Genomic DNA, 11,704 nt, shown 5'->3' on the forward strand with positions numbered 1-11,704 from the left:
GGATGAGGATGTTCGTAGGCTTAAACATACAGTAATGACAACAGTAAGATTTGTTTTTAGTGCATCCTTGAATGACAGGCCTTGGGAGGGGTGTTAGGACTGCAGTTGAAGAGTTGAGAAGAAGAATGGGACATGAATGTATTGATGTAGTGATGAGGAGGGGTAGGTTGAGATGGTTTGGACTTGTGGAGAGGATGGAGGGTGAGAGCTGTGATTGTTTAGGGTCGAGTTGTGAGAGGCCGACTAAAAAAAAGACCTGGGATGAAGTCAGAGTGAGACCTCAGGGATAAGGGACTGGACAGGGAGACTGCCAGAGATAAGTAGTATGGAGAGTTGCCATTAGGTGACCAAGGCTATGCAGGCATGTTGAAGCCTTTGTAAGCGATAGGAAAATAAACGAAGTAACCAAGGAGACTGTCATACCTCATAATTAAGGACCATCAAACAATGCAACCCCTCTCCTGCCCCACTCCATTTTTTTTTTTTTTTTTTTTTTTTTTCTCCAGTGCAATCCCTCTATTTATTAATTATTTCAAAGAATGCAACCCCTATCCCCCTATCTTCATTTTTTTTTTTTAATCAAACGGCGTAACCTCCCTCCCCCCCCCCCTTTTATTTTATTTTATTTTTCCACCAATGCAACCCCCCTCATTCTCCAGTGTCTTAATTCTGTCAGTTGATAAGTGTTTCTGTAAAGTTGAGTCAGGGTGCAGAATTTTCTATTACCAGTTGTATGGTTGGAATACTCTTAGTTTAGGCCATACCTGTGGCTAAACGAGGACATCTGTATATGCACTGTACAGTATTTGTGGATGTGGGAGCATCTCTTGGCCAGTCAGTTAGACCATAGGATTTTTCAGCAGAACTCTTGTAGATTTTAATATATTGCGGCCCTCATGATCCCGTATCCATTACTTATATATTTATATGTGCTGACCATATTTTCTTTATTCCAATAAATGTATCTTTAATGTAAATGCTTCTTTAATATAAATGTTTCAATATTTTGTCTAATGGAGTAGAGTTTATCGCCTTTTAAGACTAATGAAAAACAGCTTGATTTTGACAAGGCAGTCTTATAATTTCCGATATTTGAGAGGTAGTAAAATTGTGCTTTTTAAATCTAACGTCAGTTGCTTTGCCAATGAGTGAAGTATTGCTGCAACTTTTAATCAAAATACAAAACGCACAACCAAAGAATTGCAGCTAAAAAAAATAAATAAATGCATGCTCCTGGTGCAGACCAAAAATAATTTGAAACATCTCGACATATTGCATCAGTGGCACATAGTGATGCAGCTTGCCAATTTTTATTCCATCTGACTACACCTGTTGCATGTTTATCTCATTTGTACTGCTGTGTCAATGGTCACTGCCCCTCCGAAACATCTGCTTGCATCCCTCCACCACCCTGGCGGGTGCATAGCACCTGTCTAGCAGCAAACTCTCATCAGTTTTCTGTCCAGCTCTCAAATGCAGGAGTTAACCTTCATGTACGCAGTAGGTCAACTCTGGAACTGCTGTTCACTCTTCCTACTGCCTATGATCCTCCAGTCTTTTTAATGCTGTGTCTAGGCATCTCAAGATGAACGATTTTGAATTTGGCAACTAACTTAGTTTTTTGTTGGAGGGAACAGTCGTTCAGGTTTTGTAGCATTTGGTTCCTTCTTCCTTGCATAAAATATTAATATTTACTTAAATTGTTGTGGGAACAACATTGCCTAAAAATTACCTACTGTAGTGTTCATCTGTCATGTTGCACTAAAAGACCTGTTGCCTGGGTATGAATGGCTTGGTAGGCCAGGAACAGCATTACTGATTTTATACATACAGTACTTTATTAGTTGCCTACTTGCACCAGACCATGAGCAATAGATTTAAACTTCAGCCAGTCTTGGTTAAGATGTGTATGTGTTTATGACCAAGAAATTAACAAGGGTTATATAAACTGTAGCAGCCAGTTCATAAGTAACCTTGTAATTTTTTGGAAGTGCTGTTCCAAGGTTTTTGAAGGGAACAAAGTCTTAAAAGGCGAGAAATGTTACTTCATTACTTGTAAAAATATAACGTGGCCAAATTTTTTTTGTTTTTTGTTTTTTGTTTTTTTTTACAAATGTTATTGGTAGGTAGGTTATGGCAACATTCCACGAATTTAGTAAGAAATCATATGTCATTTGGTTGTCTTTGCTCCATAAATTAGAATTGGGAGACTGAGGGATGGAGTGGAGAGGGAGAGAATTAACTAGGAGTGTATGTGAGTGAGGTAGGAGGGGAGACCAAGGATGAGATGGAGGGCTGGAGTGAGACTAAGGGCCAATTCACACTATACGGTTCGTCTTCATAGGGTTACGGTTCATTTGCTATGTCACTGTTCACACTATACGTCCATGATCTCGTCAGTCTGCGTGCAGCTGTGGCTCCGACAAGAAGCCTCAGAAATTAGTGTAAAGCAGCTTGCTGCAACTTTCATTTTTGCACAACTACTTAGGTGACAATGCCACTGATGTTACAACCATGAATGTCACGAACAATGCAAGCTGTTTAGTAGACATAATTAGACAGGGAGGAAATGCTCCACAAGGTGCATTCGTTGTAAAAGAAATTTAAAAAGATTCTTGAAGTCCCACTGGTTCTCTTCCATGGGCATAAAGAGGGTTGAGAGAGAACCTAGCAATGGTTATGAACAGGATGTTGGGAGAACCTATGAATGGTAATTAATAGGCTACTTGAGAGAGAGCCAGTGAATGGTAATGGATAGGGTGTTAAGAGATACCCTATGAATGGTAATGAATAGGATGAAGGATAAAATGCTATTTGTCACACTGTTATAATAAAATAGTGAAATAGTTAAATATCTTACCCAATTTTTCCAATCCCTCTCCTATTAATTTCGATATTTTTTCTTTCACATGGTTATCGTTGTATTTTCTGTTGCCCATGTCATATAGTTCCTTGTAGCCTCTGACCAGTTCTCTTCTCGTCACTCATGACTGCTTATAGTACTGTTCACGGCCAAAAGCAGTGACAGGCTGAAGTTGTCATCTGTAAACACACCGTGACTGATACGTATCGATGATCACACTGATTGGTGGAGGTACGGAGCGTTTCCATACGTATACATTTCGTTCGTTAGAGATTTCTTCCAAACGTAGCCGATCCGTACGAGTGAAAGGCGCACGAAAGATGAACAATAAACGGAAAATATAGTGTGAACATCCCCATTGATTTCGAAAAAATTAACGTATGAAAGCCGTATGGAGACGAACCGTGTAGTGTGAATCGGCCCTAATGTGTGAGGTGGAGGGGGGGGGGGGAAACTGAGGGATTGAGTAGAGGATGTTGTAAATTGAAATGGGATGGAGAGAGAAACTAACTAGGAGTGTATGTGAGTAAGGTGGATATGGGGTAAGAGGGAGGGGGAGACTGAGGATGAGATGGAAGGATGAGTGGAGGTATATAGGAGAGGAGGGTGTAAGTTGGGGGTGGAGTATGAGAGTGAGGTGGAGGGATGGAATAGAGGTATGAGAGGGAGTTGTAAGTGGGGGGGATGGAGAGTGAGACTAAGTAGGGGTTTGTGTGAGTGAGGTGGAGGTGGGGAAAGTGGCAGGGGGAGACTGAGGATGGGATGGAGTGGAGAGGTACAGTATATGAGAGAGGGGGTGTAAGTTGGAGGGGGAGTGGAGTAGGAGACTAGAGTGTATGCGAGTGAGGTGGAAGGATGGAGTGGAGAGGTGCATGAGGGAGGAGGGTGTAAGTTGGGGGGTGTAGGAAGATTAATTCTGAGAGTGTATGTGAGTGAGGTGGAGACTGAGGATGAGATGGAGGGATGGAGTGGAGAGATATATGAGAGGGGGGTGTAAGTTGGGGGAATGGAGAGTAGGAAACATAATCAGGAGGGTGTATGAGAGTGAGGTGGGGGGAGAGGCAGGGGGTGTAATCTGGGGGGAGGGCAGGTAGATGGCAGTGGACAGGGAGGAGATATGTACCCTCACAGGATCAAGGTGTCTGGCTATAGGTAGATTTAGCATGTCCACACTTTCACATTGTTATAGTAATATGGCCATTATATTTTTAGTTTTATTTGTTTGCTTGAGATTATACTCTGAACTTTAGCTTGGCCTAAAATTTTAAATCTTTCCAGCCTGAATTATGAGTTGTAACTTTCTTAAAACAGGATAGTAGGCACAGTGTGAAAAGGATTATGAGTAATAGCATTGCCTTTCTGTGGCTCGAGTTACTCTTATGTGACACAGCTGGAAAAGACTGAAAAATTGGGCCAAGTTAGTGAAGAGTAAATATTGTTCAGTGGAATGTGATTTTGTTGATATTTAACATGCATCACAACCAGTCCATGTTGGTATTTTTGAACCTCTTCAGTACTGTTACATCTTTTCTCAGTGTATTGTTGCTGTGTCCGAGATGATTTTATTTTTGCTGCTGCCAGACGATTTTACTCAGCTTAGGAAGGTCTCATACTGAAGGGAGGCTATGTCTCCTCCAGTATGAGATCGCTCTCCAAGCTGAATAAAATCGTGTGGCATCAGCAGGAATAAAATGTCCTCATACTGAAGAGGTTAATTGGCTCGTGTGTTTTGTATACTGTATGTCATGTTGATTAATGGTCCATTGCTTCCTGTTTAACATGCCTTAGCAAACACGCGTTGCGTGGTGCACACAGTGTTAGCAATGCATGTTAAGTAGCCCTTTTGATCACTCTGTTGTATGCCATGTGCTCTTGTATAGCTCTGCCTGGCATTAGCTGGGCAGAGCAATACAAGACATGGCATCTACACAGTGATTTGAAGGGCACGGTCTTGGAAGCATCTTGGGGTAGGGCGCAGAACCTATCTCGATAAATCGGCCACGAAAATACGGACTGGCAACCCTCCCTTGGGGTTCCCAGTCCTTATTTCTCTGGCCGATTTATCGAGATAGTTTTTTTTTTTTTTTTTTTCACCTTCTTCACTTAAATGTATCTTAGTGGAAATAAAACCAATGTATTATTACCATGTATTTATTATAACATATACCTTTTTGGTATATTACTTATATATATATGTATAGTACTTATATAAGTACTATACATATATATATGTATATTACTTTGAAAAATATCAGAAAGAGAATACCAATAGACATGAATAGTACGAAGGAGACATCACTTCGTACTATTCATGTATATTGGTATTCTTTTTCTGATATTTTTCAAAGTACTATACATATATAAGTAACTTATAACATATTCAAAATTTAGCACTTAGAAAAAATTATGAACTTAAAAGGACAATATACAAAGACATTAAAGAATAAAAAACATTACAAACAAACAAAACAAGATACATGGAGCAGGACAGACGAAGGACAGCACAGAAGACAAGGAAGGACACAGCAGGACAGGGCACAATGACAGGGAAGGACACAGCACAGATGACAGGGCAAGAACAGCAGGACATAGCACATGACGGAAGGACACAGCACAGATGACAGGGCAAGAACAACAGGACATGACACACATGATGGAAGGACACAACAGGGCAGGGCCTAGCACAAATGACGAGGCAGGTCATAGCAAGGCAAGACAAGCAGGATACAGCAAGAGATGGAAGGGCACGACACACAAAGGAAAAAATAGCAGATATGGAAGGGAAGGACACCTTAGGCAAGAACAGCAGGACACAAGGTAAGAATAGCAAGGAGGGGAGGGGAGGACAGGCCAAGGATGGCAGGGCACAGCAAGAGTGCAGATGACAGTGCATGGGTGTAGGGCAGGACAGGGGTGGCAGGGCACAAAGCAGGACATAGCACAGATGATGGAAGGGCACAACAGGGCAGGTCATAGCAAGGCAAGACAAGCAAGATACAGCAAGACATAGAAGGGCAGGACACACAAAGGAAAAAATAGCAGATATGGAAAGGCAGGACACCCTAGGCAAGAACAGCAGGACACAGGGTAAGAATAGCAAGGAGGGGAGGACAGGCCAAGGATGGCAGGGCACAGCAAGAATGCAGATGACAGTGCATGGGTGTAGGGCAGGCCAGGGCAAGGCAGGAGGGGCAGGGCAGGGGAGGGAATACCAAGGGTGTAGGGGAGGGCATGGCTGCATATTGCAAGGGTGTAGGGGAGGGCATAGCTGCATATTGCAAGGGTGTAAGGGAGGGCATGGCTGCATATTGCAAGGGTGTAGGGGAGGGCATGGCTGCATATTGCAAGGGTGTAGGGGAGGGAAGGAAAGTGCAAGGGTGCAGGGCAGGTAAGTGATGGCAGGACAGGGGTCGAAGGACAGGACAAGGATGACAGGAATAGCAAGACACCTGGTAGGGCATAGCAAGGGTGGGGGTGGTAGGGTGGGTTGCAGGTGGTAAGGTTAGGAAGAGGAAGAAAGAGGGGAGGAAGAGGAAAGAAGAAAAGAGAGAGAAGAACGAGGAGAAGAGGAGGCCTAATACAATAAGAGGAGGACAGGAAGCCTAATACAAAAAGGGGAGGAGGAAGAAGGAAGAAAAGAATGAGGAGGAGAAGGAGGAGGAAGGAAGAAAAGAATGAGAAGGAGGAAGGAAGAAAAGAATGAAGAGGAGGAAGAAGAGGAAGCCTAATACAATACGGGGAGGAACAGGAAGGAAGGGAAGAACAACGAGGAGGAGAAGAGGAAGCCTAATACAATACTTAACTATATGAAGTACTAAAACACACAGAGAATAAACACTCAACTTTGCTTTCCCTTGTAATATTAATGCCAGCAAGGGGTATCATTTTATGCTTCAAACACTGCTTGTGGGTCAAATAATAATAATAATAATTTACTGGCAAACCTCTATCAGTAATTCCTCATTTAAGATACTTTCACTAAGCACAGTCTCTCTCTTAATGTCACTCAAAAATACACTTTTCACAAACTTCGGAATTAATCTCAAAGGTGTGCTGTGAAAGATCAATGTTAATTCATCTGAAAATATAATTTTTTAAAATTTAACACAAATAAATATTGCTAGTTAGTTCTGTCTTCCATATGATCCTTAAATGCTGGAGAAAAAGTCCCTCTTGCTGGGACCCGACCCTAACTTCACGCAATCAGCAATTTACGGGAATATATATCAATTATTAAATGAGGAATTACTGCTGGCATTATACACAAACAAAACTCACAATTTACACATATTCTGTTTTTAACTGTGTGGAAAATGTGCCACTAGATCTCAGATGATGTGTTTATATATACAGTATTTCAAAGCTATGCATATATATACTGAGGTGTACATGATGGGCCTCGAGAAACAGTTCAGTATTTTTATATCATTTGTATCGTGCCATTCATGAAGGCTCCAACATGCATCCATTGGCCATAGTCACCTAATGGTGGCTGTCTATGCTGCTCAATCTCTGGAAGCCACCCTATGACCTTGTCTCGTATTTTTTTTCCAGTCTGCCTCACAACCCTACCCCCAAAATTCACACTTCTCACCTTATGCACCCAACTGTTATAAAATTGCGGTGCAGGGCAGACACCTTCAGGTGGTGGCACTGATATAGCCAGGCCGTGTCCAGTGAAAAGGGCTAGATGCTCACTCACTGACCATTTAAGCCCCTGGAATCCTGACTACCTCACATATTTCTCCCTACATAAGTGCTTCAAAATTATCAACTCCAGGACTTTCCTATTCCAGACCAACACCACTATAATACCAGTTGGTGTTCTCAGTGCCAAAAATCCCTCGTGGCTAAACACACAGACACAGGACAACAAGGGGACTCTCAATGCAGAAAAACACGAACACATAAACCACCACCACAACCCAACAAGACCTCCCCACAGAGTTATAAGGCTGCCTCCTCCCCTCAACGTCACTATGTACCTCTTCATAATAACTAATCACATGAAAGTGAAATTTTTAGTACTGAGACAGGAATGAGTCTCCTTGATTACTAGTTCAACTGACCCTCCAGTCTGGCCCCACTTTGTCAGAGGAACATAAAAGCATTACGGCCATTCAAACCACAAGGAAGCTGTACTAGACCTATTACTTGACCACTGCCCCAAATTAGAAAGTTACCTAAATCCAAATATAAAATATGCAACCATTTTTATTTTTCATCCTTTTTTTCTTAATACCTTTTTTTTCTGTTAATAATTTATCATGTACATACTGCCTACCTAGCCACTACAGCCATTCAAAGCCTATAACACTGCACGCCAGCACTAAATTTCACAAGATATAGTCAATATTTTCTTTCTCACCCCTAAAACGGCCCCCATTCAGAAGGAACTGTGCTGTGAAAATACATGGAATTTCACAGTACAGGTCATCGGCTCCGACCACCTTCACTTGTCGCAGTCCGCCGATGGCTGTAGCCGTCAACCTCTTCTTTTTTTTTTTTTTTTTTTTAAATTCCAGTACAGTAATCACTCTAATATCCGGACGCCCAATATCCGAACATCCCCACTAACCGAACCTTATCGTCCTGGGATCAAACATTCCCAAAATGGTCCGAAAATCCAAAAAAATTGGAAAAAAAATCGATTTTTTGCCGTCCATAATTTGAACTTGCCGCGCGCGCCGCATGAGAGCATTGTTTTGGTTCGTCATTCCTCCGACGTCCGATAGAGCGCCGCTGCATCCTCCCCTCTTCCCGCCTGTCTCTCACCGCGACAAGACCTACGCTCTTCGCCATGGCTGCCCACGTGCTCGCTTTTGTGGTGGTGCCGTACTTGCTGCAAGGCCTCCTGCTGCTCTCTGCCCTACTCTTAGTGTGTGTGATGATGGCCCCGCCTCCTGAGAAAAGGAAGAGAGTGGTGTTGACTCTGGAGAAGAAACGGAAGATATTGGAGAAGGTTGATGCGGGTTGGTCTTCCTCTCGCATTCTCCGCGAGTTCAACCTGGCCCGGTCGACTTTGTTTGATATCAAGCGTTCCCGAGACAAGCTCATGCAGTACACGGCTGACTTCTTGTCGAGAAGCAAACGCAACGTGGAGAGGAAGGTTATGTTTACCCCCAAGTATGCAGAGATCGACCGCTCCACGTTGATTTGGTATCGACAGCAACGTGCAGCTGGTGTGATGGTACGTGGAACGGAGCTGAAGGCTGCTGCTGAGAAGTTTGCAAGGCTTCACGACGCCCTAGACTTCAAGGCATCCGAGGGTTGGCTCTTCACGTTCAAGTTGCGACATGGCCTTACTAACCATAAAGCACATGGCGAAGCATTGGACGCTAACGAGGATGGAGTGGACGAGTTTCGGCACAAGGTGAAAGGCTTGATCGACAGGGAGGGCCTCACTCTCGGTCAAGTCTATAACGCTGACGAAACTGGCCTATTCTATCGCTCGGTGCCAACGAACACCATCGCCGATGAGACGGAGAAGCGTGTACCTGGCCGCAAGCTTTCTAAGGAACGGATATCTGCTTTGTGTTGTGCCAATGCTAACGGCATGCACCGGCTTAAGCCCGTTATTGTTGGCCGTGCAAAGCAGCCTCGGTGCCTTCGTGGGGTGATGGATGTCCTTCCTGTCGTATGGTACCATTCTTTGAAAGCATGGTTCACAGCTGTGATTTTCAAAGACTGGTTTCACCATCACTTCGTCAAGGAGGTCATACATTACCAGACGAAGACACTGGGAATTCCTCGCGACCAGGTAAAGGCTCTCCTTCTCCTCGACAATGCACCTGCCCACCCGTGCGACAAGGACTTGGTTGCTGAGAATGGCCGTATTAGGTGCATGTTTCTGCCACCTAATACGACTGCTCTCATTCAACCAATGGACCAAGGAGTGATCGTGGCAACAAAGCGCCTGTACCGTCGGAAGTTCCTGGACGAGGTGATGGTGGTTCTCGAGGACGAGGACGAACGCAGGGAAGGACGTGACACTCGAGGCAAGCGGACTTTGGAAAACCTTCGCCGCTACAACATCAAGTCTGCGCTGTACAACTGGGCTAGTGCATGGAAGGAAGTCCCTGTGAAAACTCTTGAAAATGGTTGGTCTCGTCTGCTTCTCGGAACAGATGTGGAGTACGATTTCCTAGGGTTTGACGTGGATGACTTCCATGCACGGCTACGTACGCACGGCGACGATGTTGATGTGGATGATGTTCGTGAGTGGTTGGACGACGACGAGGGCGATCCTGGGTATCAGACGTTGTCTGATATCGAGATCGCGTCTTCGGTTGCTGGTGTCAGTCCCGAACTTGAAGATTCCGACGACGAAGGCGATGATGATGCAGACTCCGCCCAGCAGGACACTACTCCAGCCATCCCCAAGCTAAGCGCACTCCGGGAACATCTAGAGTTCGTCCTAGACTACCTGGAACACCCGGACTGCGACAGGGAGATGGGGCCCTTGGGACTCGTGGAGGAAGTGCGTGCTTTCCGGCAGCGCATCATCAATCGCCAGAATCGTCGGTCCTTGCGTCAGTCAACGATTGACAGTTTTTTCAGGCCCGTGACCCCCGCTGTGCCAAGCCCTGGTTCCACTCCGTTGCCTCCCCAAGACAGGCCCTCATGCTCCGAGCCACAGCCCAGCACATCAGCTACAGTGGAGTCACCGCTCGACGTGAGTTTGCGGCTGTCTTCAGAGTCTTCTGTAGTCGGTACGCCATCACCACTACCCACCAATGCACCCCTTGGACGCCTGCCAGTGATACTCTTGGGCTCTGACAGTGAATAAACAGCAAGAACTTCTCCACTAGACCACACGGGAATTTTGAGTGTTGTGCAGTGAAAAAAACGGTGTGTTGTGTTAAGGTTTTCAAGTTGGGAGAAAAGACTAAGTAGAAAAGAAATTTAACGTAACTAACCTTCTTTGTTTTGGCTTTGGAAACTTAAAAAAACTTGGGAAAAGTTAATGTGCAACACTTAAATTTAATGGAACATTATTTGGACTAAAGTGAACACTGTGAAAAGAACGGACTTCTGTGTGTTATTGACTAAGTTCAGTGCAAGACTTCAGGAGGAGTGTAGTGCAAGTGCTTCAGGAAATCGTTCTTACTGTCAGAGTCCGAGAGGAGGCGGTTATTCATCGAGGTGGCCAGGGACTTGCTGTAAGTAGCCAAAATGTTTCATGTTGTACTATTTTCCATACTATATTTACCAGAATGTTTCATATTGTATTTTTTCCCATACTATACTTACCAGAAAGTGTCATACTGTACTTCTTTCCATACTAAACTTACCTCATGCATGTGCAGTAGGAATGTGTTTTTCAGAGTTCGGTTAGGTTCGGTTAGAGTCCATAAGTACCAGAATGTTTATTAATGTATGAACATACTTCTAAACCCACATTTTATGTGTCTATTGCATTTATTTCAGTCATTTATGTGCCTTATTGGTGTGATTTGGGTGTTAAATAGGTGCTATGCATGTCCGGAGGGAGTTGTATAGGTGTTTCTCTGTGTTAGGGTCCGTAAGTACAAGTCCATAAGCTGGGGCCCAATATCCGGACAAAACCAATATCCGAACCTACCGATGGCTCTATTGATCTGGATATTGGAGTGATTACTTTTATTATTTCAGAGTGTACACGCCTTTTTTTTTATATAAATATATATATATACACTATTTTATTTTTATTATTTCACACTGTACCTAGCTACCTATACACACAAGGCCACTACAGACATCCACAAATCTGCAGCCAAACAGGACCCTTCAAAAACCATCACCAGACACCCACCCTTCACAAACAACCCTACCAAGAGAAACACGAATACACCTACTGTC

This window comes from Coenobita brevimanus, chromosome 70 (genome assembly GCF_032717465.1).
Source record: "Coenobita brevimanus isolate Jiangsu-jjx chromosome 70, ASM3271746v2, whole genome shotgun sequence".
Lineage (NCBI taxonomy): Eukaryota > Metazoa > Arthropoda > Malacostraca > Decapoda > Coenobitidae > Coenobita > Coenobita brevimanus.